General features: G+C 43.8%; 1 pseudogene; it reads left to right on the top strand.

Moving 5' to 3' along the window:
• The first annotated feature begins 311 nt into the window (after positions 1-311).
• Positions 312-25,524, top strand: LOC138426624 (pregnancy-associated glycoprotein 1-like; annotated as a pseudogene).
• The last annotated feature ends 680 nt before the right edge of the window (positions 25,525-26,204 follow it).

Here is a 26,204-nt window from a genome sequence, read left to right as displayed (position 1 = left end):
AGATTCTCCGTCTTCTTAGATGTCCATGCAGATCAGTTTGATTTTCCACCCAAGCTTCAAGGAAGAGATTACAGTTCAATTCGCTGTATTCTGAAAAGCTTCAAAGTCCACTTGCCAAGGACACTGATGAAGGTAAAGATGTTATCGAGACGTGTGTGTGTGTGTGTGTGTGTGTGTTTCCAGATCTTTTAGTGGCCTAAAAAAGGGGAAAATTAGGGTAGGTCAGAACTTATGTAACTAGGGGCTCCCAGTCACCACTACATGCTAAGAACCTAAAGTACTCCCTGAGTACTTGGAGACAGGAAAGAAGCATGAAGTGGCTTGTGCTCCTCGGACTGGTGGCCTTCTCAGAGTGCATAGTCAAGTAAGTAGGGGACTATATGTCACATCATATTCATTTCTCAGATTTTTCTTTTCATCTGATTATTCTTCCAGCCATCAGGTTTAGAAGGGAATGGGATATTTCCCTAAGAGTCTTAAAGTTCAACTCTTCCTTATTGATAAGTAACTTGCTATAGGAACTGTGGATACCAAGGTTTTGGTGTAGATTTGGGTTTCACAAATCTTGGGGTCCTGTCATGTCATGACCTATTGAAAATGCAACTCCTTGCAACTGTTCAGTGCACAGTCTATGCAGATGTTGATGTGGTCCTGAGGAATAGCACTTTTCTACATTTTATTCAACATGTCCTCTTTTCCCCCTGTCTACTTCAATGTGTATATGCCTATGTTGCATCTCTATATCACTGTCATTTATCTCTCCATCTCTTTGGAAGTGACTGGGAGTATATTTCTCTTTGTGTTTTTTGCTGTTAATTTTTCATTTGACGTGGCCTTCCTACTCAAGCCTCTGAATTTCCCTTACTTATTCCCTATATCTAGGATTCTTCTTTCAACTCTCTCTTCTCTTTTAACTTGGAGGAAGATACCCAGTTTTATATACACTGTTTTATATCTGACAAGCAGTGTGACCACAGCCAACTCAGAAACCTCTTGCATTTCAATTTTTTCCCTTGTAAAAGAGGATAAGAGTCCCCCTTCTACCTCCTTCCTTGAGGTTCTCTGAGAAGGAATGAGCGGGATGGCAACAGCAATGCTAATGGCCATCATTATTGACACTTTCTATTTAACAGGTACCTTATATCCATCACTTCACTTATACCCAAGATATTCTATTTGGAGGGTTTATATTGTTACATCCCACCATTTTGCCAAAGGGGAGACTGAGACACTACATGGTCATATATCTTACCCAAATTGCAGAACAGAACCTGTATTTAAATCTATGCCTTTACCATGGTATATGCATAAAATTCTGATAATAATGTGCCTCATAAAAATGATTAGAAAACACACAGGGCCATTACAATGACAGTTATACCTTAACACTGACAACTAATTGTGGCATCTTCTTTGTTTTCTTTGTCAAATACTTGGTGAAAGAATACCTCTAAGGAGAGTGAAGACCGTGAGAAAAACCCTCAGTGGAAAAAAACATACTGAGCAATTTCTTGAAGGAGTTTGGTAACAGACTGTCCCAGATTTCTTTCCGTGGCTCGAATTTAACAATTCACCCGCTGAGAAACAGCCTAGATGTGAGTATTTGGGAGCATGGTGCTCCACAGCGCCCCCTCGTGCTCTAGACTAGCATGGGGCTCATCTGGAGGTGTCAGGTGGGATGTTGGGGTTGGGGTTCCTGCAGGAGGCAGAGACACTGGAAAACAGGGACCCTAACCAGAGGAGAAGGCACTCTCCTCCTCAACTGTTGGTCTTTGTGACTGGGCCTGGCAATAACCAGGTGGCAGGTAAATATCCATTTCTGTGTCAAACATGTGTCATTAATTTAAGGGTGATTGTTCCTTCTGAACTAAGTGAGCACCTCAGTTACAGATGAAGAGTGAACCATCACTGATCAAAAGGTAGAACCAACTGCAAAGCAATTGTAAATCCCTAGGTAGAGGAATTCAGTTTTCACAGATGTAACAACGACAGCAGAAAAAAGATACTGAACCTGTATTCTGTGTATGGCCATAAGAATTTAACACAGTGCTTATTGTTTTTAGATTAGAAAAGGGCTTATTTTGTCTTCAAGAATGCCCATGCCAGCCTGAGAGATAGGCAAAGAGTAAATACATGTCAAATGAAAGGGTCACCTGTGTGGAGTTGATTGGATGTGGTCTGAGTTTAGAGGGAATGGCTGATTTGATCAAATAGGACCTCCTGGAGAAAGGGGTGCTAAGGCTTGGTTTGAAGAGACTACATAGCTTCTCAAATGAAGGCACAAAGACTTCCCTGGGTGTCCAGTGGTCTTGGAGGCCCAGTGATTATGCCTGTGGGTTTCCCAGGCAAGAGGTACCACTTCAACGCCTGGTCATGGAGTCAATATCCTGCATACAATGAAGCACAGGAAAAATATATCAAATGCAGATATGTCTGTGACCAAAGTCTGTGAGCAGCACGGTGGTTAGAAAGTGATCTCAAGATATATGTGACACCCAGAGGGAGACATCAGTGTGGGAACAGAGGGTAGCCAGTTCTGCGCTAACCCACTCCCTCCTTCTCCCTTTAGCTGGTCTACGTGAGTAACATCACCATTGGAACACCCCCTCAGGAATTCTAGGTTGTCTTTGACACAGGCTCATCTGGCTTGTGGGTGCTCTACATCTTTTGCAACTGTACATCCTCTTGAGAGTACAGACACCCCCTACCCGAACTATCCTTCACTTGCCCTGCCACCCTGTTTTCCACTCTTGCATCTGATGACACTCATTTCTTGTGTCTGCAGCTACACAAGTTAGGTTCAGACATTATCAGTCTTCCACCTTCCAGCTTATCAATAAGACCTTCAGCATCACCTATGGATCTGGGAGAATGAAAGGAGTTGTTCATGACACAGTTCGGGTAACAGTGTAACAAATGCTGAGTCACGACTGGCTATTTAGTGATCACTGCTTGCAAAACAGATGCAGGACCATCTGGCAGGACCCTTCCTAGCCTAACTTCCATAGATATTGGCCATCTTATCCACAGGATCATGTCTGCGGGGAGGCAGTACCTGTGGTGACACACAAGCAAACAAATTAGCTAACCCAGAGAGTGGCTTGTGGTGTGGACTTGCAGCTCCTCTACCCATGAGCAAGCAGTTCAAGTTTCATTTAGCTGGGAGCGAGAAGAATGGATAAAAGCACCCACTTTTATATTCACAGACTGTTCCAGCCACTTTCAGCTGATAACTGGTTTAAATCTGCAACAACCCCACAAAGCAGTTATTCTGATTAGTTCATGAGACATATGAGGAAACTGAGGTGCAGACAGCAAGGGCCTTGCTGAGGGCACACATGTGGTAAAAGGTGAAGTTAGGCTGGCTTTTCAGGACTGAAGTTGCTGTGGGGTGTTTGGGGACAGGATAAAACTGATCTGGGGACCCTGGGGCCAGTCAAGGGCTTCAAGAGCAGGAAACTGGAGGCCTGAGAAGTCAAGGAGCCTGATAAATGAGTCCTCCTCTAGAGGACCCTTGAGAGTTAATAAACCTATGGCCTGCCTCCCCCCAAATACTGAAGTAGTTCCCCTATCTATCTTTCTCTCTCATACACACTCACAGAAATATACACATATCCCCATAAGTGAATTCCTCAAGCAGTAATTTCATAGAATCCTGCAAGTAAGATTGTGTTTTCAGCTTTTGTCTTCCTGGACAGATGCAGAATCCACAGTACATTACAGAAAATGCAGTCCATTCCTGTCATTAGGCCACAGTGATGCCAAAGAGAAGGCTATCTTGCTCTCGATTGTTTTGTCCATAAGGTGGTACCAATGGGACCTGGCCTGATTCTTGGTTGCCCCACCTGTACAGAAACCACGAGGCCAATTTGACTCACTCAGGTGTTGTTTTTCAGAGGGACAGATGTTTTTTAAGATTCACAGCCCCTCTCAAATGGAACCCAAATTCCCCTTCCACCTTGCTCTAACCGTCTGTGGGAAACCAAAGACAGAGCCCAGCCTCAATTCTTCTCTGAGGATCTAATGGCAATGCACCCCAGCCAAGTCCTAGCCCCACTTCAGGTATCTGTGAGTGGGAACACTCTTCTCTCCCACAGATTGGGGACCTTGTAAGTATTGACCAGTCATTCGGTCTAAGCGTGGCAGAATACGAGTTTGTGCACAAAACTTTTGATGGCATTGTGGGCTTAACTACCCCAACATATCCTTCTCTAGAGCCATCCCCATCTTTGACAAGCTGAAGAATCTAGGTGCCATTTCTGAGCCTGTTTTTGTCTTCTACTTGAGCAAGTAAGTCCGAGATGGACAATTCCTTTCTCCAACTTAGCTGTAATACCCTTTCAGTTGCACAAAAATTATAGAACAATTGATAAACAAGTATCCTGAGAGATAATCTAACCAAGGATAATCTGACCGCACGGCCCTACGTGGCTTCACCACTGGCTTTTATAAATAAAATTTTATTGGAACACAATCCGACTGCTGGGCTCAAGACCAGTAACTTGGTCTAGGGGGGTGAGTTATGAAGGAGGTTAATGGAAGGCAACAGGAAACAAGTTGGAGGAAAAAGAAATACGATGTGCTTATGAATTTGATAAGGAAGGAAGGAGAAGGATGGTGGATATCTTTCCTTCCTCATTAGCATTCTACTGGGAGCCCAGGACCAGCTAACCAAATTGTGGAGTGACTGAGAAGTGAAAGTGTGGGGCACAAAAGTGTGGGACCCCCTTGTTCAAGAAATATTAGGCATTTCAAGACAGGGAGAGCAGAGGTGGGGTCCATTTTGAATTTGGGGCCCTTTGGACAATGGAGGTCACAGGCCAGTGGAGCCAACTCTGGGTGACCTGTACCCACACCCTTAAAACTCCAAGGCCTTGATTTTCCTGAAAAAATGGCAAAGTGGACAAGGGGAAAGCGAAAACATTTCAGCACCCTGTCCTCTGAGGGTGCTGAGCACTCAGGTCGCTGGAGGTCCAGGGCGTCTTTAGAAGACATAGTGGTTGGAGCTCAGAAAAGTGATTCAGCTTCTAACTTCCTCTGTGCCACTCATGAGACAATAACAGACCTCATTCTGGATCTCAATCTCTCCTAGACACTGTTTCTGTATCTGTTCATGGGGACCTTATTAGGGCCTTGATGGATGGACAAGCACAGCTCTCAGTGCTGTTTTTACTGTCCTCTAAGGATCCCCCCCTCACTTCTCTCTACAGAGATGAGCGGGAGGGCAGTGTGGTGATATTTGGTGGGGTGGACCACTGCTACTACAAGAGAGAGCTCAACTGGGTACCATTGGTCCAAGTGGGTGACTGGACTGTACACGTAGACTGGTAAGCCTCTCCCTCTGAGCGTCAGCCCAGTGATGCTCCCACTATAGTACACAGACACAGGCAGACACACAAGAATACATTCTCAGACACACAGTCACACAGACATATACACCACCTTCAACGACACAGAAAGACATACAAACACTTGGAGACACACAAGCAGACACTTATAAACCTACACAGAGACACATAAAAACAGGCATAGCTAGTCAGAGACACACAAGCACTCACAGAAACACATACAAACACACATACAAAGAAACACACAAGCACATAGATACACAAACAACCCATGGGTTCATAATCCCCAGGCCTTCTGAGCAAGACTCTGACCAGGGTCCTAAAAGGGTCCATAGAGGTCTGTGCAGCTGGGAGAGAGCTGCACCCACTGCACTTTGAGGTGGGGAGCATGGTTAGAGGACTCTACTGTGTGGTGAACCGAGGACCGTGGAGAATTTCTCCAGCCTGGACAGAGTTATGATTAGATGACCAGCAGTCCAGGGTTACCTAGGACATAGGAAGTTCTCAGTACAGATAAATGTCTGTAAAAACAGGGAAAGTCCTGAGCAAATGGGAAAAACTGGTCTCCTTAGGGTGCAGCTACCCAGCAGTGGAGACAGGTTGGCTGCATTCTTAAGATATGGAAGCAACTAATAAAAAAGGCACCCTGTGTTCAAGGGCACACAGTGAGGCGGGGGCTATAACAGAGAATCAGGAAGATGGGATCCAGAAGTGACCTGAGGGCAAGAGACATAACTGATAGGATTCCGTGTGATACCCTCAGACAAAAGCTGACCTCTCCTTTGCAGTTTGTGTGGGCTAGTCATGTATTTCCTGGCCAGGGTCTCAGGGTCTTATCTGGTTGTAGGAGCAGTGCTGGGAGATACCCTCTCCCAGGGGAGCCCCTCTCTTGCCCTACTATGAGAATCTGTTGCCCCTGCGAATCTCCATCTTCACTCTGTGTGAGACCCGTTATTTGTTCCCCACAAGATACAGCTCTCTGGAGGTTTCTTATTGTTTTCTCAGTCTTCATTCACTCATTGAACAGACAAGCCTTGGGTATCCACTGTGTGCCAGGCACTTTAGGGAGGCAAGGAGAATAAAACTCACCCTCACATCTAAGAAGGTAGATGCACATGAAGTGACTTGCCCACATAGTGAACTGTGAGTTTGGTACATGTTAGGCATGAGGAGGAGAAGGCAATGACAACCCACTCCAGTACTTTGCCTGGGAAATACCAGGGACAGCGGAGCCTGGTGGGCTGCCCTCTATGAGGTCACACAGAGTAGGACATGACTGAAGTGAGTTAGCAGCAGCATCAGTAGCAGTCATGGGGTAGGATCTACAGACAGTGACCAAGACAGGAGAGTGATAAACTCCGGGAGAAAGATTTCCCGAAAACAATACAATTAAGGTGGAATCTGGAAGATGAGAAGAAATTTGCTAGTCAAAGTGGAGTGGAGTCTTCTAGGAAGGAAGACCAGCTTGTATCAAGGTAAAAAACATACTGGTGTATTCAAGTACTGCATTTGAGGATGTCAAGAAAGGTGCTGTGTCGAGAGCAAAGGAAAAGAGGGAAAGAGATGAAGGGCTCTTTAGAAGACAGTCAGGAAGGGGCAACTCTGAGGAGACTCAGAGTGACCTTGACACCCACTTTCTTCCATTGTTTCTCAGCATCACCATGAAAAGAGAGGTTATTGCTTGTTCTGACGACTGCACGGCCATGGTGGGCACTGGTGCATCACATATCCAAGGCCCAGGAAGACTGGTCGATAACATACAGAAGCTCATTGGTGCCACACCTCAGGGTTCCAAGGTGAAGGGTCACGCCCCAGGGTCACTCCCAGTCTCCACAAACAACAAAGATCTCCAGGGCCAACCTCTCACCCTCTCTCTCTAACAGCACTATGTTTCATGTACTGCAGTCAATACTCTACCCTCTATTATCTTCACCATCAATAGCATCAACTACCCATTGCCACCTCAAGCCTAGATACTCAAGGTTAGGGGACAATACTGAGAGTTGGTTCTCAAACTGAAGTTTGCAGGAACCCTTGGGCTGCTGCTGGGAGGAGGGCACCCTCTGGAGGCCATGTCACACCATTGCAGATGCTGCTGAGCCCAGTGGCTGGGCCAGTGCCTTCACTAAACCAAACACTTGAGAGTAAAAGGCCGTGTGGAACACTGATCTTCCTGAAATATGTGGAGAGGCCACACCATATGGCATATTGGGAGTCAAGGAGAGGGGAACACTAAGGTCATCAGTCCCCAAAGAGCTTCAATTCAATCTGAACCCTTAGGTTCATGAACATGAAATTCAGCTCTAGCAGCCCCAGAAATAGGCCATGTAACAAGGAGAATGGCTGGGGAGAGTCCCAGTGTGATGTCCCAGGACAAGTTAACAGTCTGCCTTCCCTTCTGTAGATTTTTCTGCTTTGAATGATTATGTGGTCAGCCTAGTTCTCGCCTGCATCTTCCCCTTGCTCTGGACAGGTTCCTCCTTTGTCAGTGGGGGTACCCACCCCCTCTGTGGGGAGGTTGGATAATAAGGTGAATAAAGGGTGCACAGTGACTGCTCATCCCCAGCACAGGGGAGAGGCTTCATGCCAGCTCCCTGCGAGGGTTCAGAGCAGGCTGATGGACTCAAAGGAGGCTTTGAGGAAGAGGAGGAGTTTCAGAAATTCTAAAATGACAAACTCATTGAGCTATTTTGAGGGTTGCTTTGTTCTAGGCAAAAGTGCACTGGATTCTATGCAAATGGCATCCAAGGTGGTCTGCATTAAGGCACTGAGGACTTACTAGGGCTGATGAGGGCTACGGATTGACCAGTGGGGATGGGGAACCAGAGTACGTTACCCACCCAAGCCTGGAGTGTTGGCCGAAGGAGGCTTCTCAGAGTTCCTGAGTTAAGTTTTCAAGAAAGTGTTGTGGTCACTGCTCTATTTAAGATGGATAACCAACAATGAGTTACTGTGTATCACAGGGAACTCCACTCAGTTATATGACAGCCAGGATGGGAGGAGTGTCTTTGGGACCAGGATACCTGGATATATATGGTTGAGTCCGTTTACTGTCCACCAGAAACTCAGAATATTGTTAATCAGCTATACTCCAATACAAAATAAAATGTTTTAATAAAGCCCAGATTGTGGGGATGCAGGGGAGAACCAGCATTCTCTGCAGAGAAAACAAGGAGCAGGAGTCAGAAGGAAAGAAACAGGGAGTGAGGGGAACTACGGACACACTTGTTCTTTTCTAAATAATTATATTGAAGTGTGGCTAATCTTCAGTGTTGCATTAAGTTCTCCTGCACTACAATGTGACTCAGTTATACAAGTAAAAATATATATATTTTTATTTTTTTTCATGTGGTTTAACACTAAGCATTGAATATATTTCCTTATGCTCTACAGTAGGACTGTGTTGTTTTTCATTCCTCTGTTTCCCCACCTCCCAGTCCTCCACTCACCACACCCTTCCTCATGACAACCTGATGTCTTGGCCCTCTTTGGTTTTGGATGAACTCTCATATCCCGTGCTGCTGAGAAAACCCCTTGTTACTTACCAAAAGAGGGAAATAAAACAAAGAATTGTGCTAGGCACGGTTGGATATTGGGGGGAGTCACCAGTAAGGGCTAATGCTTACTGCTGTGTGTCTCTGACTCCCCCATGATTCTAGAGTCCGCTGCTATTCCATCTTTAAAGAGAAAATTGTGAGGAGATCTATAGAGACCTGGTTCCTGGGTGACATCTTCCTGAGGCTGTATTTCTCAGTCTTTGATCACAGAAATGACAGGATTGGCCTGGCACTGTCAGTGTAAATGCTTGAAGTGCTTCAGGAATCAGTAAGGCCACTCCTAACATACACTCACTCACACTTTGGGCACTCCTGCCCAGGATGATGGTGAAGTGTATTTGGTGTTCTGTACACCCTATTCTCAGCAAAAAATAAAGTGTTTCACTCTTAATGGTGCTGAAACAAATGGGTGACTCTGTTTGTGTCAGGGAGTGAAGTTTGTGTCTAGAACCAAGTCTGAATCAAAATTGAGACGATCCCTACTACAACTGGCTTCAAGGAACAGAGAGACTCATTGAAATGATTCTGGGAATCCAGGATACAAGATTCAGAACAAATATGAAGATCTCAGTGACTGGAACCAAAAAATCATAAGTCATCAATTCTCTCTTACCCTCGCTATTTCCCTTTGGTCTGCTTTGATGGTCTTAGGCAGGCAACTATTTTCCTTAAGGCTTCTACACCTGGTGAGGGAGTTCAAGCTACCTGCCCTAGGGATTTCAATCCTGAAGGCATCTCCTAGTAAGGAAAAATGATTGCAGACATCAGAGTTCAAGGGTGTTCTCTGAATCACCCACCTCAGTTCACATGTACAGCACTAGATCAGCCATCCTGGAAGGGACATGGGGTCTTATGACTGGCTTTGCATGGTCTTTGTCCCTGACCCAGCAGGACACATGATTGACAATTTACTCCAGAACTACATGACTGAAGCTGGGGAGAGACAGCACCAAGGATGCTGGCTGGCAGATTGTCTACACCCTGGAAGAGTTTGTGATGACCCACCACCTCCTCATTCAGAGGAATTATAAGGGGTAATGAAATAGACTATTTGTCCCATCTCAGATGAACTTATCACTGGGCTTCTCCTCCAGGGGAGTTTGGGTGAGGTGCTTCATGCAGAGCTGGTTCCCTCTTTTTCCCACACCCCAGTCACCAGGTCTCTGCCACATATGCCTGCTCTGTCTTTTCCAGTCCTACTTGGTAAGTGGTGGCCCCAGGGGATCCCTGAGCCACCCCTCTACTCCAGGACCCAGAATTCCCCTTCCTTGGCCTCCAGTGCTGCTGGGGAGAATGCAACGCATGTATCGGGGGACCCAGGGTACACAGAGCCTTCAGCCTTTCTGAGCTTCCTCCAGGGGTGGAGCTACAAACTATTTGCTTGGAGCTGCCATGGTTAGACTCTTTTGCGCTGGAAGCATCCATTCTTTCCACCCGGAGGCCCTCAGTAGAAGTCAGCTGAGTCAGCAGGGATCACATGTTGGTTTCCTTTCAGATTGACTGGTTTGATCTCCTTGTTGTATAAGGGACTCAAGAATCTTCACAAGCACCACAGTTCTAAAGCTCAATTCTTCAGCATTCACGCTTTCTTATGGTCCATATCACACATCTGTACATGATTACTGGAAAAATCATAGCTTTGACACTAAAGACCTCTGTAGTAAAGTGAGTCTCTGCTTTTTAATACACTGTGCAGGTTTATCGCAGCATTTCTTCCTTCAAAAAAGCAAGTATCTTTTAATTTTTTGGCTGCAGTCAAGGTCCATTATGGTTTTGGAGCCCAAGAAAATGAAATCTGCCACTGTTTCCACATTTCCCTCATCTATATGACATGATGTGATGGGACAGGATGCTATGAATGTTGAATATATGTTTGTGAAGAGTTTTGTGAATGTTGAGTTTTAAGCCAATTTTTGCATCTCCTCTCCTCACCAACAGGCTCTTTAGTTCTTCTTTGCTTTCTGCCATTAAGGCAGTGTCACCTTCATATCTGTGGATGTTGATATTTCTCCCAGCAATCTTTATTCTAGCTTGGGATTTATGCAGTCCAGCATATTGCATGATGTATCCTGTATAGAAGTTAAATAGCCAGAGTGAGAATGTACACCTTGTCAGGCTGCTTTCCCAGTTTTAAATCTTTTAGTTGTTCCGTGTCTGATTCTAACTGCTGCTTTTTGAGCTACATACAGACATTTCAGGAGACAGGTAAGGTGATCTGGTACTCCCATTTCCTTAAGAATTTTCCAAAGTTTGTTGTGGTCCTTTATGTGAAAGGCTTTAGCATAATCAGTGAAGCAGATGAAAATGTTTTCTGGGATTCCCTTGCTTTCTCTATGATCCAATGGATGTTGCCAATTTAATCTCTGGTTCCTCAAACCAGTTTGTACATCTGTAAGTTCTCAGTTCACGTAGAGTTGAAACTTAGCTTGAAGGATATTGAGCATTACCTCACTAGCAAGTGAGATGAGCACAATTGCATGATAGGTTGAACATTCTTTGGAATTGCCTTCCTTTTGGATTGGAGTGAAAATTGACCTCTCCCAGCACTGTGGCTACTGCTGTGTTTTCCAAATTTGCTGACATATTGAATACAGCACTTTTACAGCCTCATTCTTTAGGATTTTTAAATAGCTCAGCTGAAATTCCATCACCTCACCTATCATTGTTTGTAGTGATGCTTCTTAAGGCCCACTTGACTTCTTACTCCAGTATATGTAGCTTTACATGAGTGACACAGACGTCATCCCTATCCCGGTCTTTATGACCGTTTTTGTACAGTTCTTCTGTGCAGTCTTGCCACCTCTTCTTAATTTCATCTGCTTCTGTTAGGTCTTTGACTTTTATGTCCTTTATTGTGCCCATCCTTGCATGAAGTGTTCCTCTGGTAGCTCCAATTTTCCTGAAGTGATGTATACTCTTTACAATTCTATTATTTTCCTCTAGTTCTTGCAGTGTTCACTTATGAAGACTTTCTTATATCCCCTTGCTACTCTCTGGAAGTCTGCATTCCAATGAGGACATCTTTGCCTTTCTCCTTTGCCTTTCACTTCTCTTATTTTCTCAGCTGTTTTTAAGGCCTCCTCAGGCAACCCCTTTTCCTTCTCCTATTTGTTTTTCTTGGGGAAGGTTTTGGTGACCACCTCCCGTACAATGTTACAGACCTCCATCCATAGATACTCAGGCCTCCAGACCTAATCCCTTGAATCTATTTTTCATCTCCACTAAAATCATACAGGATTTGATTTAGGTCATAGCTGAATGTTCTAATGGTTTTCCTTACTTTCTTCAATTAAAGCCTGTATACTGCTTGCTTCTGCCTAAGCATTGTTGCCGTATCACCACCCACTACTTCCAGTGGGTGTGGAGCAAAAACACATAATTTGAGGACTGGTACCCTGGGTTTGTGCTTGGCTTTTCACGTGCTTAGCTATGTGACTTTGATCAAGTCCCTTAACCAAAGTTTTCTCATCTGGTCAATGGGCATGATGATGATAATTCCATCTCTAAATGCATGTGTGCCTGCTAAGAAGAGGTGGCCCTGAGAGGGCTTACTTGGTTCCTGAGTCTGGAAAAAGTATGAATTATCCTGCTACCTGGGGAGATGGAAATCTTCTGTTTAGAGGGTATGGCTGCCATCCCCAAGGCTAAATATTGATTGAACCCAAATGACATCTAACTCTGAACCTGACCCAGAACTCTGACTGAGCCGATGCTTCTGTTTTCTGGGCCCCCAAAAGAGCTAATCATTACTGGTTCAGATTGCTCCCTTCCCAGGCTTACCAGTCAGCCTTTTCTTGTCAACTACTTCTATTCTGAAATCACACTGCAAGGAGAGCTGTAAGCCTTTTGGTCTCTTTTCAGTTTCCCACTTCTCCAGCATAGCAAGAACTAGCTGTTATGACTGCTTGTCATAGCAACAGCTATGGCAACCTGTACAGTCCAATCTCAGCCTCTTAAATGTAACTGTCCCCATTTGGCCCCTCATGTTTAAATTCCCTACAGTTGCCTTAGAAACCTTCCTATGCTTGCTGTTTAACGACCAAATATTTGTGGACTTGATCTAGTTTTCTTTCCCAAAGTTTATTCCAATCATGCAATGAAGTAACCAGACATTTAGTCATCTAATTACCGACAGGAATTGACAAAAGCAAACCACCCATCCATTTCTTGCTTGCTCCCAAACAACTTTGAAGTGATCTTCTGAAACAATGTGATACATTGGCATGTACACTCCAGAATGGACACTTTTTCTGGATCCATTTTCCACCTAGTGCCAGATGTGTACCACAAGCTTCACCCTCCAGCAACCGGTCACCTGGTGTTTGCAGATTCAGCCCACTCCAGATCCCTTCAACATCTCTCAGTAAAATCTAGAGAACAAACTCAGTCAAAGCTCTCTCTCCTGCATAAAAGAGATTTCTGTTTATGTTTTTGTTTTTTTTTTCTTTTTTTTTGAAAACAATTTTTGGTAACATATTCAAAATCTTGTGCTCTTTGCCTTGGATTCAAGGATCTGCACCAGAGAATGGGAAGCCTCCTCTTCCAACGAAATATTTTTCCACTCTAACCAGGACCAGACCCTTCACTGGACCCTGTGTCCTCATTGGTATTGTTCAGATGCTAAGCCATGTCTTACCCTTTCTGATTACATGTTCGGCAACAAAACAGGCCTCCCTGTCTTTCACTATTTTGTGGAGTTTCCCAAGCTCATGTCCTTTGAGTAGGTAATGCCATCTCAAAATCTCATCCTTTATTCCCTCTCCTTCTGCCCACAATCTTTCCCAGCATCAGGGTCTCTTCCAAAGAGCTGGGACTTGACATCATTGTCCTAAGTGTTGGAGCTTCATCTTCATCATCAATCCTTCCGTTGAATATTGCTCTACCACTTCCAAAACAAAACTCATGTTTCCAATCACCTAACAATATTGAACATTGATAAAGTTTAATAGAAGTGGGATCTAGTCCTCTGGGAAATCTCAGCACTGCCTCCCTGGCTTTCTCTTTCCTTTCTTTCCACCTGGCATTGAATTACTTCCCTACAGCTTCTCCCGCTTGAAATGGCCTGCTGACCCAAAATTGTCAGCTATCCAGGAATTGTTCCTTCCTCCTTCCTTAAAGACTTCTGCCTGCTCCCTGATTGTCCTCTGTACATCAGTTCAGTTCTATCTTTCAGTCATGTCCAACTCTTTGCTATATCATAGGGTGCAGCATGCCAGGCTTCCTTGTCCATCACCAATTCACAGAACTTGCTCAAACTCATGTTTTTCAAGTTCATGATGCCACCCAACAATTTTGTCTTCTATCTTCCCCTTTGCCTCCTGCCTTTAATCTTTCCTAGAATCAGACTCTTTTATAATGAATCATTTCTACTCATCATTTGGCCAAAGTAATGGAGATTCAGCTTCAGCATCACTCCTTCCAATGAATATTCAGGACTGATTTCCTTTAAGAGGGATTGGTTGGATCTCCTTACAGTCCATGGGACTCTCAGAAGTCTTGTTCAGTACACAGCTCAAAAAGCATCAATTATTTGGTGCTCAGTTTTCTTTATGGTCCAAACTCACATCCACTCATGACTTTTGGAAAAACCATAGCTTTGACTCTACAGATCTTTGCTGGTAAAGTAATGTTTATGCTTTTTAGTATTCTGTCAAGGTTTTCCATATCTTTTCTTCCGAGGACCAAGTGTTTTTACTTTGTTTTTGTTTGTTCGTTTGTTTGTTTTCACAGCTTCAGTCACTATCTGCAGTTATCTTGGAGCCCACAGAAATAAACTCTGTCACTGCTTACATTGTTTCTCCATCTATTTGCCATGAAATAAAGGAACTGGATGCAGTGATCTTCGTTTTTTGATCTGTTCTTTTCATTATAGGGGACTGGAATGCAAAAGTAGGAAGTCAAGAAACACCTGGAGTAACAGGCAAATTTAGCCTTGGAATGCGGGATGAAGCAGGGCAAAGACTAATAGAGTTTTGCCAAGAAAATGCACTGGCCATAGCAAACACCCTCTTCCAACAACACAAGAGAAAACTCTACACATGGACATCACCAGATGGTCAACACCGAAATCAGATTGATTATATTCTATGCAGCCAAAGATGGAGAAGTTCTATACAGTCAACAAAAACAAGACCAGGAGCTGACTGTGGCTCAGATCATGAACTCCTTATTGCCAAATTCAGACAGAAAATGAATAAAGTAGAGAAAACCACTAGACCATTCAGGTATGACCTAAATCAAATCTCTTATGATTATACAGTGGAAGTGAGAAATAGATTTAATGGCCTAGATCTGATTGAGTGCTTGATGAACTATGGAGTGAGGTTCATGACCTTGTACTGGAGACAGGGATCAAGACCATCCCCATGGAAAAGAAATGCAAAAAAGCAAAATGGCTGTCTGGGAAGGCCTTACAAATAGCTGTGAAAAGAAGAGAGGTGAAAAGTCAAGGAGAAAAGGAAAGTTATAAGCATCTGAATGCAGAGTTTCAAAGAATACCAAGAAGACATAAGAAAGCGTTCTTCAGCGATCAGTGCAAAGAAATAGAGGAAAAGAACAGAATGGGAAAGACTAGAGATCTCTTCAAGAAAACTAGAGATACCAAGGGAACATTTCATGCAAAGACGGGCTTGATAAAGGACAGAAATGGTCTGGACCTAACAGAAGCAGAAGATATTAAGAAGAGGTGGCAAGAATACATGGAAGAACTGTACCAAAAAGATCTTCACGACCCAGATAATCATGATGATGTGATCACTAATCTAGAGCCAGGCATCTTGGAATGTGAAGTCAAGTGGGCCTTAGAAAGCATCACTATGAACAAAGCTAGTGGAGGTGATGGAATTCCAGTTGAGCTGTTTCAAATCCTGAAAGATGAGGCTGTGAAAGTTGTGCACTCAATATGCCAGCATATTTGGAAAACTCAGCAGCGGCCACAGGACTTGGAAAGGTCAAAGAAAGGAAATGCAAAAGAATGCTCAAGCTACCACACAGTTGCATTCATCTCACATGCTAGTAAATTAATGCTCAAAATTCTCCAAGCCAGACTTCAGCAATACGTGAACCGTGAACTCCCTGATGTTCAAGCAGGTTTTAGAAAAGGTAGAGGAATCAGAGATCAAATTGCTAACATCCACTGAATCATGGAAAAAACAAGAGAGTTCCAGAAAAACATCTATTTCTGCTTTATTGATTATGCCAAAGCCTTTGACTATGTGGATCACAATAAACTGTGGAAAATCCTGAAAGAGATGGGAATACCAGACCTCCTAACCTGCCTCTTGAGAAATCTGTATGCAGGTCAGGAAGCAACACTTAGAACTGGACATGGACCAACAGACTGGTTCCAAATAGGAAAAGGAGTGTGTCAAGGCTGTATATTGTCACCCTGCTTATTTAACTTCTATGCAGAGTACATCATGAGAAACGCTGGACTGGAAGAAACACAAGCTGGAATCAGAATTGCCGGGAGAAATATCAATAACCTCAGATATGCAGATGACACTACCCTTATGGCAGAAATTGAAGAGGAACTAAAAAGCCTCTTAATGAAAGTGAAAGAGGAGAGTGAAAAAGTTGGCTTAAAACTCAACATGCAGAAAACGAAGATCATGGCATCCAGTCCCATCACTTCATGTAAATAGATGGGGAAACAGTGGAAACGATGTCAGACTTTATTTTTTTGTTCTCCAAAATCACTGCAGATGGTGATTGCAGCCATGAAATTAAAAGACGCTTACTCCTTGGAAGAAAAGTAATGACCAACCTAGATAGTATATTTAAATCAAAGACATAACTTTGCAGACTAAAGTCCGTCTGGTCAAGGCTACCGTTTTTCCTGTGGTCATGTATGGATGTGAGAGTTGGACTGTGAAGAAGGCTGAGCGCCGAAGAATTGATGCCTATGAACTGTGGTGTTGGAGAAGACTCTTGAGGCTCCCTTGGACTGCAAGGATATCGAGCCAGTCCATTCTGAGGGAGATCAACCCTGGGATTTCTTTGGAAGGAATGATACTAAAGCTGAAGCTCCAGTACTTTTGCCGCCTCAGGAGAATAATGACTCATTGGAAAAGACTCTGATTCTGGGAGGGATTGCGGGCAGGAGGAGAAGGGGCGACAGAGGATGAGATGGCTGGATGGCATCACTGACTCGATGGACATGAGTCTGAGTGAACTCTGGGAGATGATGATGGACAGGGAGGCCTGGCGTGGTGAGATTCATGGGGTCGCAAAGAGTCGGACACGACTGAGCAACTGAACTGAATTGAACTCAAACAACTTGAAAATAGAAGAGATAAATGAAAGAGCAGTTTTTTACATCCAATGTCAGATATCAGAGAATGGATTCCTGAGGCGGGGAGCAAGCAAGGTGAGTTCTACAATTACCCCAACCCTAGAAATACTTTCCAACACATACATGGAAGGACAATCTAGGCAGAGACAAACGGTCTCCAAAGAAGAAAGATTTGAGACTCTAGATAGTTAGAGTTCACAGGAGAGAGCTACCCACAGAGTACTGTGCGAGTGTACAGGTGATACCCTTCCAGTTTAGAGCAGAGAGTTGATAGTACTGGTCAGGATTATAGGGAACAATCCTTGGGTCTCAAACTGTGCCAACTCTAATAGTGTCCCCACCTACCAGCATGGAAATTACTCATAATTCCTATGACATCAGTATGGCCGTGAAGACAATACTGCCTTACTAGTGGGGAATAGTAAACCTGGTCTAAAGGCAGGTCTTATATCAGCTAAAAAATCTGAACAGCAAGCCTTCAAAAAATACAATTGTTTCCAAGAAATTAACAGTGTTTGCAAACAGTGCCAGGAATAGTTTATGAAAATTAAGAATACCCAGCATCCAAAGGGTAAAAACTGCCATATCCAATATCCAACTTAAAATTTCCATATGAATTGTGAAAATATTTGTCTTAGGTCAATCAAAATATTGTAAAGTAATACTCCATTGTGTATATGTAATGCAGCTATCTTATCCATTCATCTGCTGATGGACATCTCAGCCATTAAAAAGAATACATTTGAATCAGTTCTAATGAGGTGGATGAAACTGGAGCCTATTATACAGAGTGAAGTAAGCCAGAAAGAAAAACACCAATACACGTGTTCCAGTGCACCAGCCCCAAACATCCAGTATCATGCATCGAACTTGGACTGGTGATTCCTTTCATATATGATATTATACATGTTCAATGTCATTCTCCCAAATCATCCCACCCTTTCCCTCTCCCACAGAGTCCAAAAGCCTATTCTATATATCTCTGTCTCTTTTGCTGTCTCGCATACAGGGTTATCATTACCATCTTTCTAAATTCCATATATATGTGTTAGTATACTGTATTGGTGTTTTTTCTTTCTGGCTTACTTCACTCTGTATAATAGGCTCCAATTTCATCCACCTCATTAGAGCCGATTCAAATGAATTCTTCTTAATTGCTGAGTAAAACTCCATTGTGTATATATACCACAGCTTGCTTTATTCATTCATCTGCTGATGGACATCTAAGTTGCTTATACCTGTGGCAGCTTCATGTTGATGTATGGCAAAACCAATACAGTATTGTAAACTCATTAACCTCCAATTAAAATAAATTTATATTAAAAGATAATAAATAAATTAGCCTTAGATTATCTGAAAAGAAAAACAAACAAAGAAAAAAACACCAATAGAGTATACTAAGGCATATATATGGAATTTAGAAAGATGGTAGCTATAATCCTGTATGCGAGACAGCAAAAGAGACACAGATATATAGAACAGTCTTTTGGACTCTGTGGGAGAGGTAGAGGGTGGGATGATTTGGGAGAATGGCATTGAAAAATGTATAATATTATATAGGAAATGAATCACCAGTCCAGGTTTGATGCAGGATACAGGATGCTTGGGGCTGGTGCACTGGAATGACCCAGAGGGATGATACAGGGAGGGAGTTGTGAGGGGGGTTCAGGATGGGGAAGACATGTACATCGTGGTGTATTCATGTTGAGGTATGGCTAAACCAATACAATATTGTAAAGTAATTAGCCTCCAACTAAAATAAATAAATTTCTTTCTTTCTTTTTTTTCTTAAAGGCAGTATTGTACACGTTAAAAGGATAAACTCTGGTGTTGTGCTGCCCTAGCACATATTGAGGCTTGCCACTCCCTAGCTGAGGGCCTTTGGATAGGTTATTTAACCTCTCTGAACTTCAGTTTCCTGACCAGAATGTGGAAAACAATAGAGTGTATCCATTATCATTCCTTATTTATTTCCTTAGCATTTAAACTAAAAAAAAAAAAAAAAAAAAAAAAACCTAATATAAAATATTGTAAAGTAATTATCCTCTAAATAAGATAAATATATAAATTTAAAAAGAAAAAAAATACAATGTGTAAAGAAGCAATAAAATATCCATAATGAGGGAAACATCAATTAGTAAAGACACAGTTAAAGTATACATTACATAATTAGAAGGGAAGGACATTAAAATGCTTCCTAGAATAATAATCTTTATAGTCATAAGGCTGAAGAATATTGAGTATGTTAAATACAGACATGGAAAATAGGAATGAAAACACTGTGGGAAAAAATAATTGTGCATCACAAAGATTTGAAACAACTTTAAGAACACTGAACAATCCTGGGCTCAAGACCAGTAACATGATCTAAGGGGGTGAGCGAGGAGGAAGTTTAATGGAAGGCAACAGAAAAGAAGTTGAAGGAAAAGGCATTAGGATTTGCTTATGAATTTGATAAGGAAGGAAGAAGAAGGATGATGGATATTTTTCCTTCCTTGTTAGTATTGTACTAGGAGCCCAGGACCAGCTACCCAATTTGTAGAAGCCAGTGAGAAATGAAAGTGTGGGACACAAAAGTGTGGGACACCTTGTTCAAGAAATATTAGGCATTTCAAGACAGGGAGAGCAGAGGTGGGGTCCCTTCTGAGTGTGGGGCCCCTTCTGAGTGTGGGGCCCTTTGGACAGTAGAGTTCACAGGCCAGTGGAGCCAATGCTGTGTGAACTGAACCCACACCCTTAGAACACCCAGGCCTTGATTTTTCTGAAAAATGACAAGGTGGACAAGGAGAAACCAAAACACTTCAGTACCATGTCCTCTGAGGGTGTCTGAGCACTCAGATTGCTGGAGGTCCAGGGTGTCTTCAGAAGACATAGTGGGTGGAGCCCAGCCAAGTGATTCAGCTTCTAACCTCTTCTGTGTCACTCAATAGCCAGTTACAGACCTCAGTCTGGAACTCAATCTCTCCTAGACTCGATTTCTGCATCTGTACATGGGGGTCTTATTAGGGCCTTGATGGGTGGACAAGCACAGCTCTCAGACAGTCCTGTTGTTACTGTCCTCCAAGGATCCCCCCCCCACCCTCTTCTCTCTACAGAAATGAGTGGGAGGGCAGTGTAGTGATGTTTGGTGGGGTGGACCACCACTACTATGAGGGAGAGTTCAACTGGATACCATTGATCGAAGCAGGTGACTGGAGTGTACACATGGACCGGCAAGCCTCTCTCTCTGAAGGACAACCCAAGTAATGCTCCCAATACTGTACATGGACACAGGCAGACACACACAAATGCATTCTCAGACATATAGTCACACAGACATATACACAACCCACAACGACACAGACAGACACACAGACACATGGAAACACATGAGCAGACACATATAAACCTACACAGAGACACATATAAACATGCATAGTTAGTCGGAGACACACAAACACACAAAGAGACACATAGAAATACACATACAAACAAACACACAAGCACATAGATGCACAAACAACCCATGCATTCATAATCCCCAGGCCTTCTGAGCAAGGCTCTGACCAGGGTCCTAAAAGAGTCCAGAGAAGTCTGTGCAGCTGGGAGAGAGCTGCATCCACTGCCCTTTGAGGTGGGGAGCATGTTTAGAGAACTCTACAGTGGAGTGAATAGAGAATCAGGGAGAATTTCACCAGCCTGAACAGAGTTATGGTAAGATGACTGACTGTCCAGGGCTACCTAGGACATTGGAGGTTCTCAGTACAGATAAAAGTCATTTTCAAAACAGGGACAATCCTGAGAAAATGGGAAAAACTGATCTACTTAGGGAGAAGCTACCTAGCAGTGGAGATTGGCTGTAGTCTTAAGATGTGAAAGCAACTAATAAAAAGGTCACCACATGTTCTTCGGCACACAGTGGGACAGGGGCTATAAAACAGAGTCAGGAAGGTGGGATCCAGGAGTGAACTGAGGACAAGAGGCATAATTGATAGGATTCTGTGTGATGCCCTCAGACAAAAGCTAACCTATCCTTTGGAGTTTCTTTGGGATAGTCATGTATTTCCTGGCCAGGGTCTCAGGGCCTGAACTGGTTGTAGGAGCAGTGCTAGGAGACACCCTCTCCCAGAGGAGCCCACCTCTCCCCCTACTATGAGAATCTGTTACCCCTGCGAATCTCCATCTTCACCCTGTGTGAGACCTATTATCTCTTCCCCATCAGATGCAGCTCTCTGGATGTTTCTTATTATTTTTCAGTCTTCATTCACTCGTTGAACAGACAAGCATTGGGAGTCCACTGTGTTCTAGGCACTTTAGGGAGCCAAGGAGAATAAAACTCACCCTCACATCTAAGAAGGCAGATGTACATGAAGTGACTTGCCCACATAGTGAATTGTGACTTTGGTACACGCTAGACATGAGGAGAAGACAATGACAACCCACTCCAGTAATTTGCCTGAAAAATCCCAGGAACTGCAGAGCCTGGTGGGCTCTACTCTATTAGGTCACACAGAGTCAGACACTACTGAAGTGAGTTAGCAGCAGCAGCAGCAGCAGCAGCAGCAGCAGCAGCAGCAGCAGCAGCAGCAGCAGCAGCAGCAGCAGCAGCAGACATGAGGAAGGGTCTACAAAGAGTGACCAAGATAGGAGACTAATAAACACCGAGGGAAAGACTTCCCAAAAACAATACAATTAAGGTGGAATCTGGAAGATGAGAAGGAATTTGCTAGTCAAAGTGGAGTAGAATCTTCTAGAAAGGAAGACCAGCTTGTGTCAAGGTAGAAAAGATCCTTGTGTATTCAAGTACTGCATTTAAGGTTGTCAAGAAAGGTGCAGTGTCGAGAGTAAAGGAAAGGAGGGCAAGAGACAGTCTGGAAAGGGGCAACTCTGGGGAAATGCCCACTTTCTTCCGCTGTCTCTCAGCATCTTCATGAACAGAAATGTTATTGCTTGTTCTGATGGCTGCTAGGCCTTTGTGGACACCAGGACATCAGATATAATGGGTCCAAGAAAACTGGTCAATAACATCCAGAAGCTCATCGGCGCCAGGCCACAGGGTTCTGAAGTGAAGAGTCATGCCCCAGGATTACTCCCAGTCTCCACACAAAACAAGGATCTCCAGGGCCAACCTCTCTCCCTCTCTGTCTAACAGCACTATGTTTCATGTTCTGTGGTCAATACCCTGCCCTCTATTATCTTCACCATCAATAGCATCAACTACCCAGTACCAGGTAGAGCCTACATCCTCAAGGTGAGGGGACAATACTGAGAGTTGGTTCTCAAACTGGAGCTTGCAGGAACCCTTGGGTTGCTGCTGGGAGGAGGGCACCCTTTGGAGGCCATGCAACACCATTATAGATGCTGCTGAGGCCTGTGCTTGGGCTCCCACAAAACCAATCACTTGAGAAGTAAGGGCTCTGTGGGACACTGATCTTCCTGAAATAAATGTGGATATGCACAACTTTATGGCATGGTGGGAGTAACAAGGAGAGAGGAACACTAAGGTCTTCAGTCTTCAAAGAGCTTCAATTCAATCTGAACCCATAGGTGCATGAACATGAAATTCAGTTCTAGCAGTCCCTGAAACAGGCCACGTTACAAGGAAAGTGGCTGGGAACAGTCCCAGTATGATGACCCAGCATAAGTTAACAGTCTCTGTTCCCTTCTCAAAGTTTTCCTGGTTTGGATGATAAATTACATGGTCAGCCTAGTTCTCGGCTGCATCTTCCCACTGTTCCAGCAAGGCGCCTCCATTGTGAGCTGAGGTACCAGACCCCTCTGTGAGGAGGTTGGATACTAAGGTGAATAAAGGGTGCAGAGAGACTGCTGAGCCCCGACATAGGGTGGAGGCTTCATGTCAGCTCCCTGCGAGAGTTCAGAGCAGGCTGATGGGCTCAAAGAAGGCTGTGAAGAAGAGAGGGAATTTCAGGAATTCTAAAACCACAAACTCATTGAGCCATATGGAGGGTTGCTTGGTTCTAGGCAAAACTGCAGTGGATTCCATGCAAATAGCATCTCAAGGTGTTCTGCACTGGGACACTGGGGACTTCCTAGGGGTGATGAGGGATACAGACTGACCAGTGGGGATGAGGAACCAGAGTACGTTACCCACCCAAGCCTGGAATGGCCAAAGAGGGTGAGTGTGGGCCAAAGGAGGCTTCCCAGAGTTCCTGAGTTAAGTCGTGTTGTGGGCATTGCTCTATTTAAGATGGATAACCAACAACGACGTACTTTGTAGCACAGGGAACTCCGCTCAGTTATATGACAGCCTGGATTGAAGGGGTGTCCTTGGGACCAGGATACCTTGATAAATATGGTTGAGTCCCTTTACTGTCCACCTGAAACTCAGAATATTGTTAATCAGCTATACTCCAATACAAAATAAAGTTTTTAAATAAAGTATGGATTGTGAGGGCACAGGAGGAGAATCAACATTCTCTGCAGAGAAAACAAGGAGTAGGAGTCAGAAGAAAAGAAACAGGGAGTGATGGGAACTATGGACTCTCTTGTTCTTTTCTAAATAATTATATTGAAGTGTGGCTAATTGCTGGGAGCCAGCATGAGGAATCCTGCCCATGACAAGGTCATGAGGAAGGAAGCCTGACAAAACGCAAAGACGTGATTAGGCTTCAGGAGTTCCCCCTGGAATTTCCTGAGCACGTACCCCCAAAACCAAAAATCTGCCAGCTTTTGCACTCTGCTCTTCTGATATTCTCTGGAAAAAGTCAAATCAGGGCTTTAGTCTTCTGCATTTGAAAGGGATGTTTCAGTTAACCCGCCTCTGATAGCTCTCTAGTTTGCCTGACAGGTCCCCCGGACCTCTTACAGCTTGTGAATTGCTTACAGCCCTCCAACCACGAGAGGCACAAAGATTAAAGCATCTTAAAGATACAGAGGCTTTTCTAAAGAGCTAAAAATCATATTGGTGACGGGTTTTCACTGTTGACTCAATGATTGCCACCAGGCCTCCATATTCTTTATCCCTTAGGCACCTGGGAGGATGTTAATCAATGTAAATGGGATATGGAAAAAGATATATAATAGTTTTGATGTTAGCAAAACTAGACTTGTGAGTTAATTACTTTTCTCTTTGTTATATATCACTGCACTCCTCTTGTGTCCTTGCTATGTAAGAATGTAACTTTATTTAGTGCTTTCTGAGAGTGGCACCAGACTTTGGGAAGATCAACACAAATAAGTCTTCTGGTTGACAAACCCTTATCAGAAAAAAGGCTGTAAAATGTTAATTGGCCCTTTTGGCCAGAAGATGATGTAAATTACCTAAGACTTGTGTATACAACTAGGTATGCAGAGTGAAAAGCCTGGTTTTGATGAGTCTGGGCTGCTAACACTGCATAACTTTGTGTTACCCATTGATCTCTATGTATAACCAAAAAGTATAAAAGGCCCTCTGAACAATAGAGGATGGGCCAGTCGCTGGACTGGTTTCCCCCATGTCTCCTCTCTAATTTCTGGCTGAATTCCCATCTGGGGTGTGGAGGCTCACCATGTATACTTACTTGTCACAGCTTTTAAGATTCACATGAAGGGGAGCCCAAGGCGGGGCACCCCCGATATTCAAGAGGACGCCGGTGGCCTAATGTAGATCGTGCAAGCTCCTTGTCTGGAACTTTATTGGCTTCCTACATAAACCAAGTTATTCAGCTTTCTTTCTTCACTTAATTTTCCTACTACACTATTTCTTCCTAATCTAATCCTATATTTCTAATTAAATAAATAAAATAAGTTTCTCCTTGCCTACACCATCCACGCTTCGAATTTCCCTGGATCCACCAGGGCTGGACCCCGGCAGCTAATCTTCAGTGTTTCATTAAGTTCTGCCGCACAACAATGTGACTCAGTTATACAGATAAAACATTTTTTCTTGTTATTTTTCATGTAATTTATGGCTGAATATTGAATATAGTTCCTTATGCTCTACAGTAAGACTTTGCTGTTTTTCATTCCTCTGTTTCCCCAACTCCCACTCCTCCTCTCACCACACCCTTCCTCACGACAACCTCGTGTCTTGGCCCTCTTTGATTTTGGATGAACTCTGCATTCCCTGCTACTGAGAAAACCCCTTGATACTTAACAAAAGAGGGAAATAAAGCAAAGAATAGTGCTGGGTCTGGATATTGGGGGAAGTCACTGGTAAGGGCTCATGCTGACTGGTGTGTGTCTCTGACACCCCCAGGATTCTAGAGGCCGCTGCTATACCACCTTTAGAGGGCACCAATCGAGTTCATCTACAGAGATCTGGTTCTTGGGTGATGTCTGCCTGAGGGTGTATTTCTCGGTCTTTGATCGAGGAAATGACAAACTTGGCCTGGCACTGGCAGTGTAAATGCTTGGAGTGGTTCAGGAATCAGTAAGGACGCTCCTAACACACACTCAGTCACATTTCGGGCACTGCTCCCCAGGATGCTGGTGAACAGTATTTCATGGTCTGTACACCCTATTCTCAGTAAAGAATAAAGAGCTTCACTCTTAATGGTGCTAAAACAAATGGTTGCCTCTGTTTGTGTCTGGGAATGAAGGATCTAGAACCATGTCTGAATCAAAATTGAGAGGAACCCTACTCCAACTGGCTTCAAGGAAAAGGGAGACTCACTGAAATGATTCTGGGAATCCAGGAAACAAGAATCAGAGCAAATACAAAGATCTCAGTGACTAGACCCAAGAAATCAGAAGTCATCAATTCTCTCTCATCTTCACTCTTTCCCTTTGGTCTACTTTGATGGTCTAGCCTGGCAGCATTTTTCCATAAGGTTTCTCCAAATAGTTAGGGAGTTCAAGCTACCTGCCCTAGGGTTTTAAATCCTGAAGGCATCAGCTAGTAAGGAAAGAAGATAGCAGATGTCAGAGTTCAAGGGTGTTCCCTGAATGACCCACCTCTGATCACATGTACAGCCCTAGATCAACCATCCTGGCAGGGACATGGGGTCATATGACTGGCTTTACATGGTCTTTGGCCCTGACACCGCAGCACACATGATTGTCAGTTTCCTCCAGAACTACATGACT

Source organism: Ovis canadensis, chromosome 21, assembly GCF_042477335.2.
Source record: "Ovis canadensis isolate MfBH-ARS-UI-01 breed Bighorn chromosome 21, ARS-UI_OviCan_v2, whole genome shotgun sequence".
Lineage (NCBI taxonomy): Eukaryota > Metazoa > Chordata > Mammalia > Artiodactyla > Bovidae > Ovis > Ovis canadensis.
Note: the sequence above shows the minus strand (reverse complement) of the source record. Positions and strands in the feature narration are given on the sequence as shown.